Here is a 22,411-nt window from a genome sequence, read left to right on the forward strand (position 1 = left end):
AAGAGCAAACCCTGCTCTGGCCACACAACACTCCTGGAGTTTTACACAAGAGATTTTCCTTGCTTTCTGCCTCCCTCTCTCCTCTGTAATGTTTGTGGTGCACAAAGTCAAAACTCACCTACATCCAAAACTCAAACCTTGTCCTAAATTATAAGCCAAACCAAGGTAATTACTGACATCTGATTTTGTTCTCTTGGCAAGGTTTCTTCATGCTGGTGACCAGCTGGCTGCACTTGAGAGCAAAAGTGTTGTTTAGTGATGCCCTAACCTTACTTGTTTAGCTCCCATCAGGGCAGGGTCTGCAGCCAGAAATAAGACGCATGATCAGTTTTAAGGCCATTTACATTACTGGGAGACCAGTTTGCAGCTGGAGGAGGCTCAGAGCTGACATGTGCTCCATAAACCCAGCCCAGCCTTGAAAAGCTGCTCAGGAAAAAACAGGTTATCACAACACTGGCCCCTCAGCCATCAGTTCTGGCTGTAGCACAGTGGTCATGGTATTTAAAGTATTTGGCACCCAGCACTCCAGAACAGCGTTACAGGTGCCAGCTGCTGTGCCGTGTTCTTGCAATTCCCACATCCTTGGCTGAGAGGGTCCTCCCAAAGCACACACTCACCTTCCAGAGGACAGACAAGAACGGGTGAGGTGCTGTGGGCACCAGCAATGCTCCTGTCCCGCCTGGCTCTGATGTGAGTATCGTCTGCACTTGGCCATCTCTGCCATACACTGAAGGGCAGCAAAATACAGCTCTCACTGACAGGCACTCCTTATTCTCAAGCACGAAGAAGCTCTGCCTCTGGATTTTGCAGCTTCACGACAACGGTCTCGTGTGTGAGTCAGCCCCCTGATAAGAACTTTGCATGTTCTCAGTTGCTTCTCCTTACAGCAAGGCTGACACCTCGCGACGCAACACAGCAGTCTAACCTGCCCTCTCCTTTGCATATAAATAAATATATATACAAACGTGTGTTCACATGATCACCTGTAGTAGGTGACAGATCACACACAGCCCTCAGAAGGAAGGGAGGGAAAACACAGAGAACACATTATGAAAGTCAGAGATCCAGCTCATGAACTGGAAACCTTAACTCAATTTCTAGCATGACTAAACCCCATCCCTCACTTTCCTAAACGCCTTCAGCCAAAGGCCACCAGCCCTAAACACTCTTCTTAAGTACCTTCTCCTCACAAATACTTAGCACCTGCTATGCCAAGCAGCTGCAAGGGATTTAGGTCAGTTCAGGGTATCCAGCCAGTGACTGCTCTGCAGGGTAAGGAAGGTTTAACCCCTTACTGCTGCATGTCTGCGTCTGCTGAAAGCAAACATGTACCAAGCAGGACAATCAATGAACCTGAATGAACATCACATTAATAGAATCATAGAATCATTTTAGTTGGAAAAGACCCTCAAGATCTGAGTCCAATTGTTACCCCAGCCCTGGCACTAACGCATGTCCCTGAGAACCTCATCTCCATCTGTTCAACCTCCCAAGGGATGGTGACTCCACCACTGCCCTGGGCAGCCTGTTCCAATGCCCAACAGCCCTTTGGGGAAGAAATTGTTCCCAAGATCCAACCTCAGCCTCCCGTGGTGCAACTTGAAGCCGTTTCCTCCCATCTCATCAAACATCTCCTATTCCAAACAGCACATGGAGCCATAGGCAGGTAATTTGCTTGGCTGTGTCCTTATTTTCCAGGACAGGAAAGGCAGGAGGGACATAGGACATTAAGCAGTGTGTTAAAAATTACATGGCAAGGTCAGAGCTGTAGAGAGACCTGGGGAGGGGGAAAGTAAGAAAAGCACCGCAGGGTCAGTTCCGGTTGTTCCTGCAGCCGTCAGCTCCCCAGGTACCACCGTGGGGGTGACCACACTGTGCAGCAGAGCCCAGCTCAGCCCTGCTGCCTCCCCAGCACCTTTTCCTCATTGTGGGGCTCAGGACACCCATGCTGGGACCAGCACCTCCCTGTGACAAGGAGCGTGCAGGCACCAGAGGGCACCAGGAGCTCAGCCCTGCCAGCTCACAGCTCCTGCCGCCACTGCAGGGCTCTGCCAAGTCACTCACCTGGGGACAGAGCCGTGGAGAAGGTGTTTGAACCAATCTGGAGGATTTCACAAAACAGTATCTGTCCTTGTGGAAACTCTGCTGGAAAATATTCAAGACAGACACTAGTCATTTCTGTTTTGTTTTCAGTCCTATATTCTTGTACTCCGATTTCCTTCCCATCCAGAACAAAATGCCCACATTTTTAATTATGATTCTTCCTCACAGACAGAAAGCTTTCCCACCGCTGCACCGCTCTAACAGACCATGTGGCCGCTATTCCTGTATTTCAGCCCCGACCCTTCTGAATGATCCAGCAAGTTTTCTACATCTCTATGAGTATTTGCTGGTGACTTGTCAAATGACGAAAAGTAAAAAGCTGCCTCCACAGCTGCCTTCATGCGAGAGCAACAGCTTCTATGAAACTGTAGTAAGTGGGATGGACTGATGTTACTGTCAAAGCTGACTTAAGCACAGACATAGAAACTGAGTAATGTCTGTAACAGCTATTGCCAAAAAGATTTAACTGCTATTGAAAAAAAAAAGTCTTTAATTATTGCTGACTTTGCCTCCTTAATACTCTGATTCTTCAGCCTGTACTGCAAATCTTTCCATGATGCTCGTTTATTCTCTAGTTTCATGTACTTAGATTATACATTGGAAAATACATTGCCCTTTGACTTGCCAAGAAAGTCCTTCTCCATCCCTAGAACAAAATGTTGCCTGGCAAGAGACTGAGTGTGTTGAGAACGTGGTTCAAGAAAAAATCAGTGTCAGCAAATCAGACATTGATTGAGAACTCGCAAAATTCAGGAAACAGCCCAGATCAGACAAGTTCAAGAAAAACTGAGCAGCTGAGGGCTTTTGGAAATTGGCCACTCAGGGCCACCTTCAGTCAATGCCTGTTGAAAATGGGAAACTGCTTCTCACTGGATCTGATCCAGATTTGAGTCACCAATTGGTTTTTAATTCTGGGCAGGGTGTTCAATGTCACACCCTCCTAACACCGATGCCTTTGCAGGGCAGCAACTCCCTCGGTGTCCCACACCCAAGGGTGGCTCCACAGGCACGCGGCACCTTCACGGCGCGGGGACTTTGCCAGAGCGTGATAACACATCGCAAAGCAGGGAAGAGACCAGCTGAGCCCCAAACCTGTGATCCCCACATCTGCACTAAAGACTAGAAATGGACTTAGTCACGTAGACACCACTTCCATAAAGGCAAAATCCCAAACACTTTTGTCATAACTCCAGCAATGCCGAGGAAACACCTCTGTGTGTGTGTGTAACGGGCTATCACCATGTAACAGAGTGAAGGGAAATATTTCTCAAGTGTTGTCATACTAATTCAACTTTATCAGTTACATAAATTCAATGAGCTCTGGGCTTATGATGTGGAATTTTGGCCATTCTATCTGCTAACTTTAAGTGTAGCACTTGGAAACATCAGGTTCTGCTAAATGTGCAGGGCATAGTGACTTCCTGACATCTTGGGCAGAAAGCTGTGACCTGGGCATCACAGCCCTTTATGGAGAACCTCCGTGCTCCATATAACACACTGACATTTTGGAGGAGGAAGAGCTTGGGCTTTGCTCCAGCTGATGTTGGGGAGTTTAGGGTGATGGCAAGAGGAACACACGGGTTCAAATGCAAGGTGAATTTACTGTGCTCTAGTTTCATAGTCTGCGAGCAGCAGCAAGCCTTAAGACCAAGAAGTGCCAAAAAATTGCTTCTGTAGTACTGGAAAAAAAAAAAAAGCAAAATGGTTACAGGCCTTTAAAGTTAGCAAAGGCCTCTCCCAAATATCGCTCACAATTTGCCTGGAACAAAAGCCAGAGCATCAAGATATGACTTGTTGGGATCCTGTGGGTCCAAGAGTTATCAAGAGACAAGATAGAATAAATATGGACAAATGTAAAACTCAGCTCCATCACTAGGGATGTTCCTCTTCCTTAGAGTGAAGCACAGAGGATCCCAGAAAAGGCCATTTTATGCTGGAGGTTGACAGACAAGCAGTGATTTGAGCCAAGGTCAGTTTGTATCATCTCTGCTGAGGGCAATCCAACAGTATCTCCAACAGTAGGAGAGATACAATCCAACAGTATCTCTAAAATGCCTGTGACCACGCTTTCAAAACGTAGCTGTTTTTTTCATTTGCAGCTGCTACATCTGGAGATTGTCACCTCCACGGTTAAGCACCAATGAACATAAATGGCCTGTTCTGTTGTGTTGTTTCCACCTAAAACAATTAAGAGCATTCCTGACACAGGCAAGGACATGAAACCCAAACATCACCTCAGCAGAACAATAATTCTGAAACCACTTAATGCTTTCACGCCATGGTTCACCGGGATTCCCTCATGTGCTGAGGTGCATCAGGAAATGCTCACCTGTAGGCACAGAATCACATTTGAAGCGTGAGCAGACCAATGCACTACAAGACAAATCCAAAATGGAAAGAGCATCCAAAGGAAAGAGCAGGTTAATGTAATGATGCTGCGGAGACCCCGGGCTCTTCATGACAACAGTGCAGCAGAGGACAGTGGGGGAATCCAGGTAACTTCCCAGCTGAGTCACAGGTCACCTCAGCGGGAAGGAGGAAACACGGAGGTGTGATGGGTTCTGCTCCAGCCGCGCTGCAGAGACACAATGTCAAAGTCACTCAAGCGAGTCCACAATCATATAAAAGCAAATGAGAGTAAAATCCTTTATTTTTTTTAACTGCTTCCACTGTGACCGCAAAAGGCTCACAAAGAAGGACCATTTTGTCACAGTATTGTCTTGTTATCAGTAGAAATGGGCAAGGCAGATGGATGGCATAGAAGCAGTGGGGCTGACAAAAGCTTTGGGAGATGAAGCATAACAAAAATATCTCAGCAATGGGGTGCTTCTGAAATGCATTTCTGCCAGGTCATTCATTCTTGAGAACTAAATAAGCAAAAAAGTTAACTCCAACTGGCCTGTCGTTTCTACTGACCTTCCTTTCAGTGCCCTGATCCCATTAGATGGTCTGTGACACAACCGCCCTCTCACTGAGATTTTTCCATCCCTTGTTTGACATAAAACCCCTCCGACATAAAGGTGGTGGTTAAATGTTGGAGATAAAGTGTTAGCTGGATGAGAAAGGTTGTGCCAGCTTAGGGCAAAATGAGAATTTCAAGTGGTCTTGTTTCATTGCAGCATATCCATGTGAGGACATCACCTGAAGGGTGATTCAGCTTTACTACCAGTTTTAATACCAAGTTTTAGTCAAGCCTTCAGTAGGCAACATTATAGGGCATAATCCCCAACCCATTACACTCCCTTCCCACCAGACAAGAGGGTCTGACCCCTGTGAAACAGACAGTCAATAGGGTGGCTGTATGTCCACATTTGCTTGCCCTAAGAGCAGCCACCTCTCAGTTACCACTAATTGCAACAGCAGTTCATTAAAACGGTTTATGTGCTGCCTCTTTGTTGGCTTATCATAACTTCAATAGCATGAGACTCCAGAGAGCTCTAATCCTGCCAAGGGATGCTAAATTGGCCCACACAAACCCACTCAGGAAATTAATACGGAAATTTTCCCTGTGCAACTGCACCACCAAGTCTTCATTGATTCTCTGACCCTGCCCACTTCAAAGCTGCTCCCACTTCAAGGCTGCTCATTTTCACACTCAATGGGTGGAGGACAGAGGCTACTACTGGAGTTTGATTTTTTTAACAAGTGACACGAGTTACGTGACACCCGAGGATGAGTCAGGAAGGGCTGGGCCTTTGCCCCTTGGACCAGCCAAAGAAGTCACCTGGCATCGCTCCCCGTGTCCCCCGCGACCAGCTGGGCAGCACGTATAAAGAGGTGGCACCAGAGAAAGAGTTGCTACTGCAGTCGAGCTGCTGGACTACATGTGGCTTCCCAGGATTCGTGAGGTTCTGGAAGGAGAAAAAGTAAGTTTTGGGAGATGGCTGTTTCTCTTTCAGCTAAATAAATTAATGATTATTAATGAGCAAGTTGGTACTTTCTGCAGGAATATGCATGTTGCTGCTCTTTGAGGTAACCTGGTGGAGCAACTGATCTCCGGTTGAACTAGAACTAGAAAGTTCTTGGCCAATTCTGGCCATTCCTCTACCACTTTCAAGGTGGTGTTGTTTTGGTTTTGTTTTTTAAATAATAAAGCAATGTGCTCAGAAACAAGAGAGAGGCACAGTGAAAAAGATGGGTAAAATAATTTCAAAATAAATAATCTGAAAATGGTGATTTATCAGTGGTTGTGGCCGTTCACAGCTGGCCACACAGGACATACGATTCTTGAAACTTTGCTCTATCAAAGCAAAGTGTTATTAAACTGACTGAAATACTGGAGGGACCTGTGGCCTGGGATCTGTGCTGTGTTGCAGTGAGATATGTTACAGAGGAAAAATACTATGTTTGCGTTTGAGGATTTCTAATGCAAGCAAGATCTGACTGTCTCTGCTCACCAAGCAGAAAGTGACGGCTGACAGAAAGTGCACCAGGAAAAAAAAAAAGGGAATTACTTAGAGAGCAAGATACTCCTACGAAAACATACAACTAAATTTTAGGAGTCTCTTTTAGTGCTGGAGGAACGTTTTTGTTCCCCAGTGATGAACACCAGCTTTGACCATCTGTACAAGGCGCCCACTCCTCAGCCCATCTCCTCTCACAGTGTTGAGGCCACTGGACCTTTCCCAGCACCCCCGGGCAGGACGGAGAATTTTCACTGAACTTCCAGAGTACCTGAACTCCAAAGAGATAATTCACCAATGATTTATGCTTTTTTAGGCTTGAAAAGGTGATCCACTCACAAATAAAGGAGAACAATGAAGGGAAAAGAAAGGCCACCGCTTTTCACTGCGCTTATAACTTTACTCATTTTAGGTAAGTCATGTCAGCCCTACAACCACACTGAGCTGAATATACAGATTAGAGTGACAGAGCAAAGTGTCTCTGGTGTTGGCAAGACTTTGCAGTGCAGTTTGGGCTCCAGAACTGAAAATGTAGTGCTACGTAACAAAAACAGCAACAACAACGTGGATGTGTGCCCAGTACTAGTACATAACCAGTAAAGGATGAAAAATGAGCTTAGTTTCTTAATTTCATATTCCTCTGGTCTCTGTTTTTGCATTTCTGTGGGGGTCTATGACAGAAGAAGATCAGTTTATTTCCACTCATCTAACTATTCCCTCTGTGTTTGTTTGTTTTTTCCTAGGGCCATGTGTAAAAGGTTTAAATCAGGTATGTGTGTAACATCACGGAATGCTGTACAAAGTTTGTTTCTGGGTTATTGGTCATTTAGCAGACACTTAAAAGTAACATCAGTTACCTGCAATAGCCACTTAGAGGCAAAATCCACTTTTAGACACTCAGCATCAGCCATTTAGAGAAATCTAGTGCAAGGGAACCTCTATGAGGTTATAAACAAACACCCGCATGGCAATACAGGAATCACTGCACTGTAGCGAGCAGCCTGTGTAAATCACACCCTATTCCATGTCACGAATACTCTGTCCTAACTACTGCTCTCCCTCCTTTCTTCCCACAGTGTCCAGCATTCTTCATATGTAAGTAAAATTTTGTTTGTATCTAAGGTACCATTTCTACACTGTTGGGCAGGGTCTCTGCACACACAGGAGCAGAATTAAGTATTGAGGAAGCTGACACCCCTTGGAATCATCCCTGAATAGAATCCATGTAAAAATTCTGCATCATTTATTTAAGGACCTTTCAGGGGTCTCAGCCCGGCACTGAAAAGAAACACTCACTGTTATACACCCGCAATTTCCCATGTAACGCAAACAGCAACCACAAGGAGCTGACGGGAGAGGGTGTGGAACTGAAAGGGCTGGTCAACACTTTCTGCACCCAAAGGAAAGCATCACATGTATCCTCAAAGAGGCTAAAATATTAGTGTCATTCATTTCTTTCTTCTTCCACAGCTCCAACTTACTGCTCATCTGAAAGCAGGTAGGCATCCCCGAGAGCTGGTACCCGCACGGCTTGAGAACGATTCTGCTGGTGTTAAAATACCAGCTCCCAAAAGCTGCACCAAAAGAACCTGAGCCCTTTGCCACCTACCAAGCTCTTTTCTCCTCAGACATTTAACAGAAAATGTTCAAGGTTTCCTGCTTCCTTTCCAGTTCCAATCTAAGCTCCATCCTGAAGAGCGGTGACTGGTGCAGCCCTTCCCTGCGGCAGTACGCCTGCGCTTCGGTACGTCACCTCCAGCAGGTCCCACCAACTCCCCAGATATTCCTTTCTAGCTACTGTGAGCCATTCTCAGTCAGATTTGCCTTCCTCTCCTTTGGCACACCAGATGAGTTTGCTCTGAAATCACTGCCATTGGGCAAAATGCAGCAAGCCAGGCCATGCCTCTGACCCTGGAGAGCCAGAGAACTGCAAACTCTGACCTTGGATTTGCAGATCTTTACCCTTTTTCTGATGGAATATCCTTCTGTCTGTCCCAGGGCACCAAGCTGACATCAAGTCAACTCTTCTCCATCCTCTCGTGCTACATCACAGATCCTGCAGCTCTCCTGGACCAAGGGGCTTTCCTGCTCTTGTTCCAACAAGTTGACAGTAAAGTGCTGCAAGCTGCTCTGAATGAAATCAGTGTGCAGGTAATTTTAGCATCACAGGGAAGACTATTCGATAGTTACCTGGGGGCTCTGCAGCCCCAGGTCTCTAGTATGTCATTACTACAATTACACAAAAACAAGAGCTCAAGTTTCAGTACAAACCAACCTATTCTTCCCTTCCAAATCCTCCTCAAAACTTTATTTTCCTATTCTCCTTAACAAGCACAGGAGTGGAGTCCGGCTACTGAGGTGATGAATCCACTTCTTAGTCAGCTGAACACCTTCTCCTTCCCCATCTACATTCACTTCTCTCTGTCAAAGAGAGCACAGCCCACCTGAACAAGCGACCGCCTTTCAGTCCAGACACAGTTCCTGCCACGTCCCTGCTCCCAGCACAGTGTCAGCACCAAGGAAAATCGGTCTGCTCTGTCCGCTCTCAGGAGTAATTTTCAAGGCAGTCTAGATGAACCGATTTGAGGTAACATTTGGAGATTAGAAGCACAAAGGCAATTTCTGTATCTTCTCAAGAAGAGCTAAGTTGGACAGTTGGACAAGCAGCCGACCTGAAGATCTTGGGAAAGGGATGGCATTCTTGTCTCAGTGTTTGTGCAGAATCACTAGCCCTAAGCATGCCAATAATACCTGTAACAAATTAGCAACACTTTCAGCATTTTCCATCTTGTTTCCAGGTTCGCAGTGACCAGATTGCGCCAGCCACCAAAGCCTTCATCTTAAACGCAGCATGGGAAGTCATCAAGTCTGATCCTAAGGTTGAAAATGCAGGTTTCCTGGCATCCTGGTTCCAGGAGACACTGCACGCCTACCTGCCCTCCATCGGCACCGGCATCCTGGACTGCATGGCACAGCTCCCGGTCACCTGCGATGGCCTGGCCACAGTGTATGTCCCATCAGAGCTCAGAGTTTAATTAGATGGTCTGCACAAGCCTGCGGTTTGATAGAACCAGGAAATACATTGCATTGTCAAACAGAGCATTTTAAGATGTGAATTTTGATGTCTATTTTCCTGCCAGTTATTTCTGTTTCTAATTGGTGTTATTAAGATCAATCCACAGAAGAGTTAAGATAGGGCTGGAAAAAACAACAGATGATAGAACAAACTCCGAGGGCACTACTATTATACTCTGTGCCTCTTGGGGACCAATCCTGCAGAGAGAGGAGCTGGTGAAGGAGATGAGTGGAGACAGGTAGCAATTTGGAAGAAGGTGTGAAGCGGGATGGAGATGTGAAGAAATCAGCTGGGATATTAAAATGGGTCTTTGGAACATGAAGGGTTATCTCAGTTTCTATTGTGCACCCAAGCACAATTTCTAACATTCAACTTAGGGAAGTGATGGGAAATACAAGCAAACAAATTGTTACTCATACCAGAAACAGGCAACAGCTTTCGTGTCATCTGTCCCATTCAAACCATAGGGTTCAAGCTCTGGACACGGCTTATTCCAAGATGGACAACAGCACGAGACAGCTGGTAGCCGACTGGATTAGAAGATTCCTCACCACACATGGTTAGTGATCAGATTTACAGGGCAAATTTTCCTGGTAAAATTGCAAAAGATTCAGAGATCCTTGTATAAACTACCAACATCTATTGACTGCAGAATGAGAATTAGCTGTTAAGATGACTGGATTATAAAGTACACTAACAAAAACTATTCAGTACCACGCCCGTGCTTTCAGCAGCACAATAAGATTGTTTAAATAGCTCTTCTGAACTCAGGTCAAACTATTACGTTAGAGGAGAGGAGATCAGTGACAATGATGTTCTTTGGGTCAAACTCATCTCCATTTTTCCCAGTACCCTCCCTCCAAGCCTTTTCCATCGCCGTGGTCTCAAAGGAGACCCATCCTCAACTACCTATCAAGAAATAACAAATTATTTTATGATTTTTTGTAGTTTGTGAAAAAAATTCAGCAAAGGAGTGGCTACTGACCAACTGGAAGAGTTTCCAAAGTTACGCATCATATAATGACCTCGCTTCTTGCTGGAGCAGCTTTGATGGGGTAAGAATTCACTTTGAAATTGGGCTTCATTCAGGTGTTTCACCCAGCAGGCTGGGAAAGCTCAAGCATTAGATGAGCAGGAGGATAAAGTGACTGAAAATTTCATTTGCCTATGGATTGTAGTATGGGTGGTTGGAACCAGAGGTCAGCGAACAGTCAGACTTCAGCAGCCCACACCCACACGGCACCTGCTAAACTTATGTATTCAATGATCCGATAACAACAGTGGGAGAATTCTTGCACTGGGTCTTTACTCGTGCCTATCTCTCCCCAGTTCACAGCCCTCGAGGTCCTCAGTGCCCGCCAGCTGGCCCAGCTCACCGCACGCAGCAACGCGCTGGCCAACCGCAGCCTGGCCGCTGCCATCGCCCCTGTCCTCAGCGCCAACAGCATCCTCTACCTTGAGGATTACCTGGCCGAGCTATCGACCTTAACCCTGAATCCTTCGCTTGACCGTGGCGTGATGTACTCGATGCTGGAGACCATTTTAACCAAAGTCAGAGAGAACTTCCCAGATCTGTGCTCGCCGTCCCTGAAGGATTTGTTTCAGGTGAAACTGAAAAGGCTGCTTGCTGTTGCTGATGCAGATATATTAAGGCTCTTCCCAACGAAAATAGGCTGCACTGATTTCCAAGATATGTGAGTATATGTGTCACCTGCACTTACTGAGAAATGAAGTTAACAGATAATACATAAACAAGGCTCCTCACTCTGACTGATACATGTTTTTATTACCTGTGACTGCTAAGACTACTGTAAAAATGAACCTGCAGCACTTATTGTCAAATGTTGCTCTGGAGATTTTGAAATGATCATATTTAGATTCTGACCATAAAATAAAACAATGTTACGTCTCCTCCAGAAAAAGCAGTACAGCACAATGAAAATAAACTTGCACCAATGATATAGGAACAAAGCACCCGAACACCCGAATGTTAATCTTCTGCAAGGTTCAAAACCATTTTACTCTTCTCTCACCACCTAAAGTTATCTTAAATTTTAAAAATTATTTATTTTTTTGGTACAGCATGGCTTATAGATGCTCTGATATGCAACACTGAAATCAGATTTCATTTTTATCAATATACAGCTACAAAGGACTGAATTCTGTGCACCACGAGTTAGATGCCAACACGCAGAGAGCCGTGTACCAGGCCAGAATGGATTTCCTCAACAGACAAGCAGCAAAAGAAGGTAAAAGATTACTGCATAGTATTTCCTCTTACGATTCTGTAAGCACTTTGATACTGAAACCCTACGCTACTTTTGAGCAACACATGACCAATAATGCTCAGAATTTCAGGATTACAACAAAATTCATGAAAACAAGCAGATTCCCACCTTCTGTGGGGCAAACTGTCCCAGGAGTGCCCTGGTACAGCACGGCCAGATAAAGTGCAGGAGGCTGGGATGAATCTAGTACCTGAAATTGGGAAGAAACTTCCACCTCTTGACTGGCGACCCTGAGCACCACTTTCTGCCTTCTGCAGCACTCTGAGCTTTTTCTAGGTCCGGCTGTGGCTACAGCACCATTCCTACCTCTCACCTTCTTACAGAGAGGGATTTTCCAGCAGCACAGGCTCATCTGGCACAGATGAGTATCTGACACGTTACACAAAGCTCTTCTCCCCTGCCAACAGGCTCCGTGAGCTCCTGACCATCCACCATCTTCTCTTGCAGGAGCAGCTTGTACGTTCACCACTTCTACCAGCCGAGACTGGTTAGAGAACAACTTCGGATTATCGAGTATTTACAGTGACTACAGTGATTTCCTCCGCCTCAATCCCAGCTTCAACGGGGTGGGTATCCCCGAGCAAAACCCACGTTGGGTGGCTCTACGATGGCAGCAGGACACCAGCCTGGGGGCACTTGGAAGCTCCTGGGTGGCCACTCACATGCAGAACAACAAGCACCAAGTGAGCATTCAACTGCTCCTGGGATGACAATTTTTTCCTTTCCTTTTTAGTTTGAGGTGACGGATTTGTTAACCGCAGTGCAGTTGGGAAAGTTACTCGTCACCTCCCGTATCCTCATCGACAACAAGAGAGCCAGCGCAGAGGCAGATGTGATGGAGATCATGAAAACTCTCCAAACCCGGAATATCTCTGAACTGCACATCTTCCTGCAGGAGGTTAATTCTCTTGTAGCACAGGTAAGAGAGTTCCTCCAGTTTCAGACTCTTTATTTTCTACATGGACCACCCTTCCTCTTGTTGGGTCTCATTTTCATTTGCTCTTGCCCCTGCACAATCAACTATAGATTTTTCCAAAGCAAATTTCTATAGAACAATAGAGTGGTGTGAATCCAAACAAGCAGAATTATCAAGTCCCTCAGATTAAGCAGCCAAAAAGTAAAAAACAAAATAAAAAATAACCAGTACCTTTTCATTTACATTGCCCACCCCTGTATTGTGAAATCCGCTGTTCATTTCTGCAAGAACAAAGCCACACTAACATTCAGAATGACTGAGACACAAAGTTAAGCATCTCCATCACACTCTAGTAGCACATCACTTCCCATTTATTCTTCTCCGCAGATGCACATGGAGAGAATAACAAGCACTGGGGTTCGTGACATAATGCTCAAAGGCATCTTCCAGATCCTGAAGCCACATTTTGCCTCCATGACAAGACCAGACATGGAATCTCTGTTCAATGGGACACTGACCTTGTACCTGGGCTCCATCACTCATGATGAATTACTGACCCTGCCTGCTGTGGGTGACTGCCCGCTCTTACACACCATGTGAGTATCCATCCAGCTCCGTTTCTCTCGCCTGTGTACACCATGAAGGAGAATGTCACCGTAGCGACGGGGAGCGATCAGAGTGACAAGCAAGAAGGGCTGTGAATTCATCTGTCCCATCGGAGAAAACATCTCTGGCTGGCTGTGCTTAAACTATTATGGGGTTTTATCTGTAAAAGCCACAACAAATAACTGATGCTGACACGTCTTCTCTCTCCTTCTCTCGCAGAGTGAGAGGTTTGGATTATGCATTTGATGACATGACAACAGAGACAAAGACTGATATAACCCAATGGATTGTGCAAACCCTTCCTCACTTAAGTGAGTCTCCTCCTCCCTCGAGTTTGTTCAGGCCTCTATTTTCCCTCAGACCTCACTGACATGCAGGTTTCTCCTGTGCTGAGGAGTTTGCAATACTTGGGAACCAGGGTTTTTGTAAACTGTAAAAGTTGCACTACAATTATACCTCAAGTCTTCCAGGAACTGCACCAAGATGAGCCAACCTGGTCAGAACCAGGCTGATTCACTGCTTTGACACATGATAATTGGCAATAGTTCCTCAATCATTTCCATAAATACTCTGGAATGATCTTAAGTTTTGTGAGTCTTGAACTGAAACATAAATAATTTGTTATGGCTGCATTTTAGATTGTCAGATGGATGAAAACTGGATGACTCTGAACTTCCGGAGATTTGGATCCACGGCTAACATCACAGACTTTGTTGCTGCCTACGCGAACTTTACTGGGGTAAGACTACCGATTTAGACACTTTGTGACATTTTACTACCACAGAGCCGAAAACATTTCTATTTCCTTTTTAGACAGTCACGCAATTCACAGTGGGATTTATACTCTAAAAAACAGGGATTATCACAAAATAGTTTGAACAGACATGAAATGGAAAGATATTGTCCTTTCCTCCTTAACTAGAAACAATGGAAATATTTCCATCCTTTTCAGGAGAGCTGGGATTTCCCCTGTGCTACAGGAAGAGTTCAACTACGGTTTCTGATCATTCCCCTGCATTTCAGGTCCAACTTGAGGCCCAGGCGTGCAGAAAAGCTGCAGACACACGCTGACACAGTCAAGATAATACAAATGTATATTTATAATAATTCTCTCTGCCTCTGTTCCAGCTGGCGTTCCTGGAGCAGCTCACTGCCGTCCAGCTTGCCCAGTTAACACTGTCCCAAGACGTGTTCGGCTCTGTCACCAACATCGAACGGATCTTTGACAGAATGACCAAGCTGCCGGGTGTCCAGGAGCTGGCCGCCTACTGGGATGAGCTGAACTCTGCTTTAGAGGAGGTAACTGCAGCCGGCTGGTTACCAGAGCTCAGCAGGAGGAGTCTGTGAGGACAGAAGCCTTCCCATGGTAAAAGGAAGGTGATACAACAGGTTTGCCAGGGAAGGTTGCAGCAGGTTCAAGGCCAGAAGCAGATGATGCTTAATCTGTGCTGCCAGAGGCCCCTTCGCACCTCAGACTGAAAGACACAGGCCAGATCTCCAGCCTCGGGAAAACAATAACGCTCAGAGAGGTCCCTAAAGCACCATTAATTTACATCATATTAACTCACATGAGTTTACTATTTGGCTCAGGCTGTAGTAATTCCTCTTCCACATACACAGCACCCATTGGCAATTATTTGCTGAGGCTCCTCTAATACAATAATTAGCTAAGGGCCCTTCTTGGCCCCTTGTAAATACAAAACCTTTCATCAGGGCCAACAGAAGACAGGCAAAGGCTGCAAGATCCAGACCCCACAGGTCTCTCCCTCAGGTAAGATCTGACCATGGAGAGATTTCCTACAGGGTTATGGCATCATGACTAACTCGGCTAGGAAAGCGAGCTTTGTACCACAGCAACTGCCTTTAATTCTCCACGTTCATCCCAAAGATGAAGCACGTGCCTAGAATGGTACAAAGCTAGCCTGGTACAAAGCTAGCCTCTGGTCTGCAGGAATTACAACTGTTACTCCATTTTTTTTCCTTAAAATAGAAAACAATACAACTCTTTAGAACTCAGCTGTTCCCACCTTGTTTGATGAGAAAGCAGGAGTCCAGTATGGAGGGCGAGTCTCACCTGGGCTGTGCTCACAGAGACACTGAGGCAGTGGGAGCACTTAATTAGTTTCAAAACATTTCCCTGCTGCAGAAGATCAAGGTGGAGACAAGAAGAAAAATCTCTGTTCTTCTATGCTGGTTTTGCTGGAAATTTTGCCTGTGTGTGACTTGATGCTTCACAGTAATTTAGTCAGGTCTTGGCTGTTACAACGCTGTAAAATCCTGCTGGATGCCACGTGATTTGCTATTACTGTTGGGTTAGAAATAGAAACTGCATCACTCAGAAATATTCTTCTCTTAGTTTTCAAATATTCTCCCAGAGCTTTACGGTTGCATTTTGTGTTCTTGCTACAGCCTTTTGCTGTCACCTTCAATGTCTCCATGGCAGTGAAGCGCACCATGTTGGCAAGAACAGTGCGGCAGCTCCGTTCTGTGCTCCCCACCTTCACGGACCACGACTACCAGCTCTGGTTTCAGAAGAGGCTCACGGCTGTTCTGCCAGGCATTGATGCCACCATCCTCCAGGACGTCCCCAGCACCATGTCCTGCGGTTCCTACAAGTCTCTGTGAGTCACAGTCACCCTCTCCGATGCTGTTTCGTGTTACTTGAGATTTAAACCATTTAGTAAAGAGTAATTCAGTGCAGTGGATGAACTGTAAAAGGATGGAACATGGTGCCATGGTTGCAGAAAAAGGCCAGAAGACAGTTATTCCCACTCTTCTCATTTATCTTACAAGCCTTGGCAAGTCACTTTATTTGGCTTTTATTTACTTTATGTATTAGCCCACAAGCTGCTGAGTTCACGTATTAATTGGACTCAAACAATTTCTCGGCACAAGACACTTAGAAGACCCCAGTTTGGACTCACTTTGCCTCCACTAAAACCGATGACAAACTCCCAGGCAACAATGAAGCCAGGCTTTCAATGCTTTCTTTTGATTCTTCCCATATTTTCAGGGCAGCCAGAGAGAATAAACTCAGAATATTTCAGGAGAGCTATTCAGTAATGTGTTTGCTCCCAAGAGTCCTTCACTTACTCCAGGTTTCTCTCTTCTACAGAATTTCTGGGATCAACAGAGTCTTCTCCAAAATCCCTGTGGCTGCTAAGACTGATGTCTATAACTACATCGTGGCGTTCCTCACCCAGCCGTCTGAGCTCACGGGTAACCCCATCAGTACAGCCAATTCTCTGCAAGTTGTGCCACAGAGCTAATCAGTCTCTTGCTTTGTTAAATACTTTCCAAACTGCTTGACTAACGGGTGTTTCTTCTCAGAACTCACTGTTCACAGTATGAAAATTAAAGAGTGCAGAGTGTGCCACTGGAGGGCTGATGCAAAAGCCCAAGTCAGGGACTTCAAGCCTTTCCTTTGTCTTCCAGGTGCTCTGGCAACCCTGGGTACTGATGTGTATTCAAATCTACTGCCATGTTATCTGTTTTTTTGTGCCCTCCCATAGGTCCTGCCTGCTCCACCCAAACCACAACTAGAGACTGGTTATTACAGTTCTTTGGAAAATTCTGCACACAAGCACCTTACACTCAGCTGGTTTCACTCTACCACCAACCTTTTGATGCAGTAAGTATGTGCATTTCCAGGCTGGCTTTGCACTCAAGAGAGGATGTGCCAGAAAAGATGGAAATTAATTTGCCCAGGGATGAGGTAACACAATTCAACTCCTCTGTTTTTCCCCAGTATGCGGTTTTGGATCTTCTCACTCCCACCCAGATCGGTGACCTGATGGTGCACTCGGACACCCTGACCCATATGGATGCAGCAGTCCATCTTGTCCACTTCTTCCAGCAAAGTAAAGCTGAGGATATTCGGATGATTCTGACACAGTTCACCAAGGCTGCAAGCATGGTACACAATGCGCATGTTCTCTGCATCTCCATCTCAAGTTATTTGCTGAAAAAATGGCTTTGCCAATACTATAATTTTGAAAGTACATTGTTACAACATTAATCATCAAACATCTGTACACGAGGTCCCTTCAGTGACTGCACTCTGTTCAGAGTATTGTTCACTTTCGATTTGAATTCACCAAAATTCTGGCCTAGAAAGACCCTTCCAGAGCTCCCTCCCCAGCTGTAGCTTTGCACTTCTGATTGCCCTCACACCAACGTGTTCATCACATAATTTTTCTTTCAGCGCAAGATCACAGTCCTGCCAAATGACACTATTGCTCGGCTGCTCCTCCTGCAATACCTGACCAGTGTGTCGGAGCAAGCCAAGACATTCACTGCCGCCGACTGGAACAGCACCTTCCAAAACGAGCTGTACTACCTGCGCCCTGTCATCAATGAATCCACCCTTGCCCTCATTGTGCCGCAGGACTATGATTCCTTAGTTGCTGTGTAAGTCCTTTGGGCATTGCTGGGACCTCTATTGTGCCAGTAAACAGGGCAACACTGTTCCTTGTGGAGACAGGTTGAATTCTGAAAGGTAGATGATGTGCTGCCAACCTGGATGCCTCTAGTCTGGGCTCTTACCCACACCTTAGTAATTTTGTCAGAAGTTTGAGAAGAAGTTACAGAGCTGAGCCATATCAAATCTAGGCCTTGGTCCACAGATGCTATTTGTACAATAGGGGTGGAATATTAAGTCCCTCAGTAGCAATTTCCAGGTGAACGAACACAGTATCTTGGAAAAGAGGTATTCTTCTTGTCCAAAGCTCCAGTCAGAGGAAGTTACAAAGAACTCATCATCCCGTATATTTTATCTGCGTTCTTGTTCTTATCCACCCAGTGTTACTGCCCTTGATAACGCTTACGGATACATGACTGAGTCCTCTAGAAGAGATGTAGCACTCTGGATTACACGGAACCTCCAGATTTTGAAAGGTAACTCTGGGAAGGCGCACATCCCAGCTACCAGATTCCTCCAGGGTAGGAGGGGCTCAGCTGGTCAACTGCCAGGGTGTACTAAACAGCAAAAGGCGAGCACTAGAGGGCTGTTCAACTGGAGAAATGTTGTCTTTCCAAGGCTACCTCACACCAGGATGCCTTGCTGATCTCTGGTGGCAGTCCCAAGACATGTATGGGATATCTCTGATATCTTGACCTGATCCAAGGATCCTCATTTTTCTGTCTTCTCTCTGTGCTATTTATTGCACATTGATTTTACTTTCTCAAGGTACAAATTCCCATTTCACCTTAAAAACTACAAATCCCACATAGTCCAGCATCCTATATCCAGCACTAGTCAGGAGCAGATGGCCAGGTAGGAGTAAAGGAACCCAACCAGCAGAATCTGGAGTTTCCCTGTTGCTTCCCCCTGGTTTGCAAGTGATTTGTGGCTCAGACTTTTCCTGAGCCAGAAGTGACACTGCAGTGTACCAGTAAACAGGCAGCTTCTCTTTCAGTCCACTGGGATCTGAGTTTTCCCCTTTTCTGCCATGACTGTTGTGTTTAAAAAGAAGGACGTACTGCGGTGGGTGATTCCTTAAGGCTCACTGCATCTTCTTCCCACTTAGCTGGTCCAACCAAGTCCACTACTGAATGGATACGAGTCACCTGGAAATCCTTCTTCCACGATATAGCCCTCCAAGAAGTCACAGCAATCATCAACAACCTTGACCTTGTAAGTATGATCCCTACAGTTAGTGCATAGCACTAACTGGGGCTTCAGAAATGTTTATCATACAGTAGAGAGCATTAATGGATTTAATTTCAAGATTTGTAATAGAATATACACCCACTTCTCCTCAGCAGCTCTAAAACCAGAAATAATAGTATGTTTTCAACTAGCAGGACATTGAAAGAAGCTCCAGTTTGGAATGGACACTCTCAGATAGTCAAAAGGAAAATATATGTCAGCGTTTTGAATCCTCATGCTGGAATAGCTTTGCCTAGGATGTGAGAAATAACTTCAGGATAGAAGCAAACCTCTACTAATCATCACATCTACATAATTTGCAAAAAGAAAAGTGTGAAAATTGGGAAAAAAATATTTCAGGCAGTTCTAGTGAAGAGGGAATAAGCTCATCTTCAGTTGCTGCCATTACTATTTCCTAGGGCAAAATTCTGGATGTGCTGAGCATCCAGCAGCTGGTGGAATATGGTCTGACTTCTGATGCGCTGGCCAACGTGACCACAATGCAGAACATCCTGACTGTCCTGAGAGGTGAAAATCTCCAAATTCCAGTGTCTAAAATGAGCGAATTCCTGATGAAGTTCAACCTGGCTCTGACACAGGTATTGTAACTTGTATTATAAACATTTTTCCCCTCTAAAAAAGTAGGAATTCAGATGATGTGTGAGAATGTCCTGCTCCTGGTGGCAGGTAAAACAAGGATGCTGATGAAGAGGAGGCATTGTCCCCCTCAATGTGTCCCCACCAGACAGCTCCAGGTAACCCACATCTCCGCTCCCCATAGGACAGCACCATGGGCATCAGAAACGACGTGAGGACGGAAATGCTGACAACACTCTTCACGGACCTTTCCAAGCAGTTCTATAAATTTGCTGATCTCGACTATGAATTCTGGTTCCTGAAGAATCTCAGATTTCTCTTGCCCAGCATAAACCTGGATCTGCTGCAGTTAATCCCAGCAGACCTGAGCTTCCCAGCCTACACAGCCATGTGAGTACCGCAGCCCAAGTTTTAGCATCTTTCCCAGCAAAAGACCATGCTGGCATTTTATGTGGATTAATATATAAGTCTCAACTTGATTTTTGTGGTAAAGGAGATTCAGGCATCGTTTTCCAAAAACACAGTCGTTGTGCTCTTGGGTATCTCCACATACCCTCCACCAGGACAGTTTTCTCCGAACAAGGCGCACGCCAACTCTCCATGCCTCAGAAAGCTCGTAACTCTTGCACTTCTCGTTATTGCCATTATTGCTGCAACATATTACAGCTGAGGAAATACTTGCACTACATATTGTCATAAATCATTTTATTACTTTATTAATTACAACTCTCTAGAGTCTCTGGCTGATGATATCTTTTTTTTCAACCCCTGCAGAGTGCGAGGCCTGGATAACGTCTTTCTAGAGCTTCCACAAAACACATCCCAAGCTGTCTACATCTTCATCAAGAGGATCCTGGAAGCTCAACTTACTCTTTCAGGTACTGGTCTGCTTTCGGTGATGCTCCACGGCATATTTGAATTGTAGCCATTTGGCACATCTGTGCTAAAATTTCTGCCAGCTGCCCATCCCTCCTTGGTTCAGAAAGGAATTTACTCGCAGGAGCACGTACAACATGAGTACATTGCCCAGTTCTCTCAGTCATTGAATACTGACTTTCCTCTGAAACACCAAATACTGATTGTAGCTTACAATCAAAGAACCAAAACGGTTCAGCACCTGTTTTCTTCCAGGATGCCTCAGCACCACAGCTCTCCAGTAATGCCCCCACCAGTAACCCCCAGTAGCTGCCAGAACCACCCGGCAAAGAGCCACTCGCTGTGCCCAAACCAGCCCCACACCCGACAGGACCCACAGCCCGGCCTGTCACCCACAGCTCCCCATAGACCTGGTTTTCAGCCACGTTGTGACAAAAAAGATCATTTACCGTGGTGTACTGACAGACTTCTTGTGCCTTCTCAGAAAAGGTATTTCCTGGCACGTATGACAGCAGCCGAAGTTTCTTGAAACTCATCTTCTACAGATTTTCACATTTTGCTCCTTACTGTGACCTCACTGACTTCTACAAGGACTTTAATGGGGTAAGGACACGTGTAGCTCTGACAGCACAGAATTTCAAGTTTGTGGAAAATTTGGGGCTGTATTTCAGTTCTGGCATGACTTCAGAGAGTCAAAAACATTGTCTGAATTTTTTTATTATAACCTTCAGACATAACCCTACAGTTTATAATCCTTTTATCCTTGTTTCTGCCAACACTGACACTCCAAGACTAGAAATGAAGACAAACCCATGACTCACAAAGAGCCTTTTCTTACAAGGTCTCCACACTCAGCAATGTAAAAGGTATCATAAGTTTTGAATGTTTTGCACAAGCTGAACTTTGAGGAGGTATCATCCTCTTCCATATTATCCCCAAGGGAACATCCTCACCAAAGATATCAGGAGAACAATTAGCGCACAAGCAAATGACTTTCTAAGTCCATATTCTTTCTTCTGTGTTTTTCTTGTTAGTATGAAGTTCTTGACCTTCTGTCTGCCAGACAAATAGGAGAGATGACGGTGCTCACAAATGCATTTAAGAGGGAACGCCTCGCTGTCCAGATTTTGCTGGAGATGGAGAAACGCTCCTTTGAGGAGCTCACTGAATTCATTAAGGCGCTGAATGCTGTAGCAGAACAGGTACGGTAAAAGCTCCCACCTCAGAGAACAGCATCCTGTTACAAGTCGCAGAAATACTAAAAATGCCACAATGGAGACAAACTCTTCTTCTTACACCAAGGTAAACCTTGGGCTCTAGATTGGCAACTGCTAAAATCAATTTTGATGTGCTGGTTGTGTTTGCAGAGGAATCTCACTGTCCTTCCTGACCCCCGGATTCGTGAGCTGCTCTTCGATTTGCTTTTTAAATCTTTACCGCTCAGCACATTTACAGCCCACGAATACGCCTTCTGGTTTGGTTCGGAACTGCAGCTGTTCCTGCCAGCGATGAACACCAAATATCTGCAGCTCCTGCCGCTGGATATCGACTGCCAGTCCCACCAAGCCCTGTGAGTCCCGAGCAACTGCCTTTCCTAAGGGTGCCCGAGCTCTTGCTGTCTTGTCAAACCAACAGTGCTGCTTTCCCCAGAGTATCTGATATTTACTGCTTTTAGTGCACTGAGCTTCACAACAGCTTTGCATCAACCAAGACCATTCATCAGATTAGCATCAAGTGTCTGAGAATACCATCATTTTACTTTCCAAGACATTACCAAGGGAATAAGGAGGAAAAGAACAGTTTGATTTAGACCAAGTAAAACATTTCAGTTTTACTGCCACTAGTACTTTCAGCTCATGTTTCCTATGAACCTGACTTTCTCCCCCAAAGGGAAAG

At 45.4% G+C, this 22,411-nt stretch overlaps 1 protein-coding gene across 4 annotated transcripts in view; it reads right to left on the reverse strand.

Annotated features, from left to right (window-relative positions):
- The window catches only part of LOC309445743 (uncharacterized protein), a 63,379-nt gene that overhangs the window by 23,962 nt on the left and 17,006 nt on the right, over positions 1 to 22,411 (reverse strand). Inside the window, exons 1-2 of one of the 4 annotated variants that reach the window (XM_082064794.1) lie at positions 3,606 to 3,677; positions 2,065 to 2,142 (exon numbers count right to left, since the gene is read on the reverse strand). The gene's annotated coding sequence lies outside the window, so the exon portion shown is untranslated. Of the gene's footprint in view, positions 1 to 617; positions 696 to 2,064; positions 2,146 to 3,605; positions 3,678 to 22,411 lie in introns of those variants that run through there. The other 3 variants (XM_082064793.1, XM_082064792.1, XM_082064795.1) reach the window with 3 other exon arrangements.

Source organism: Streptopelia decaocto (assembly GCF_964273445.1).
Source record: "Streptopelia decaocto genome assembly, chromosome: 13".
NCBI classification, from domain to species: domain Eukaryota; kingdom Metazoa; phylum Chordata; class Aves; order Columbiformes; family Columbidae; genus Streptopelia; species Streptopelia decaocto.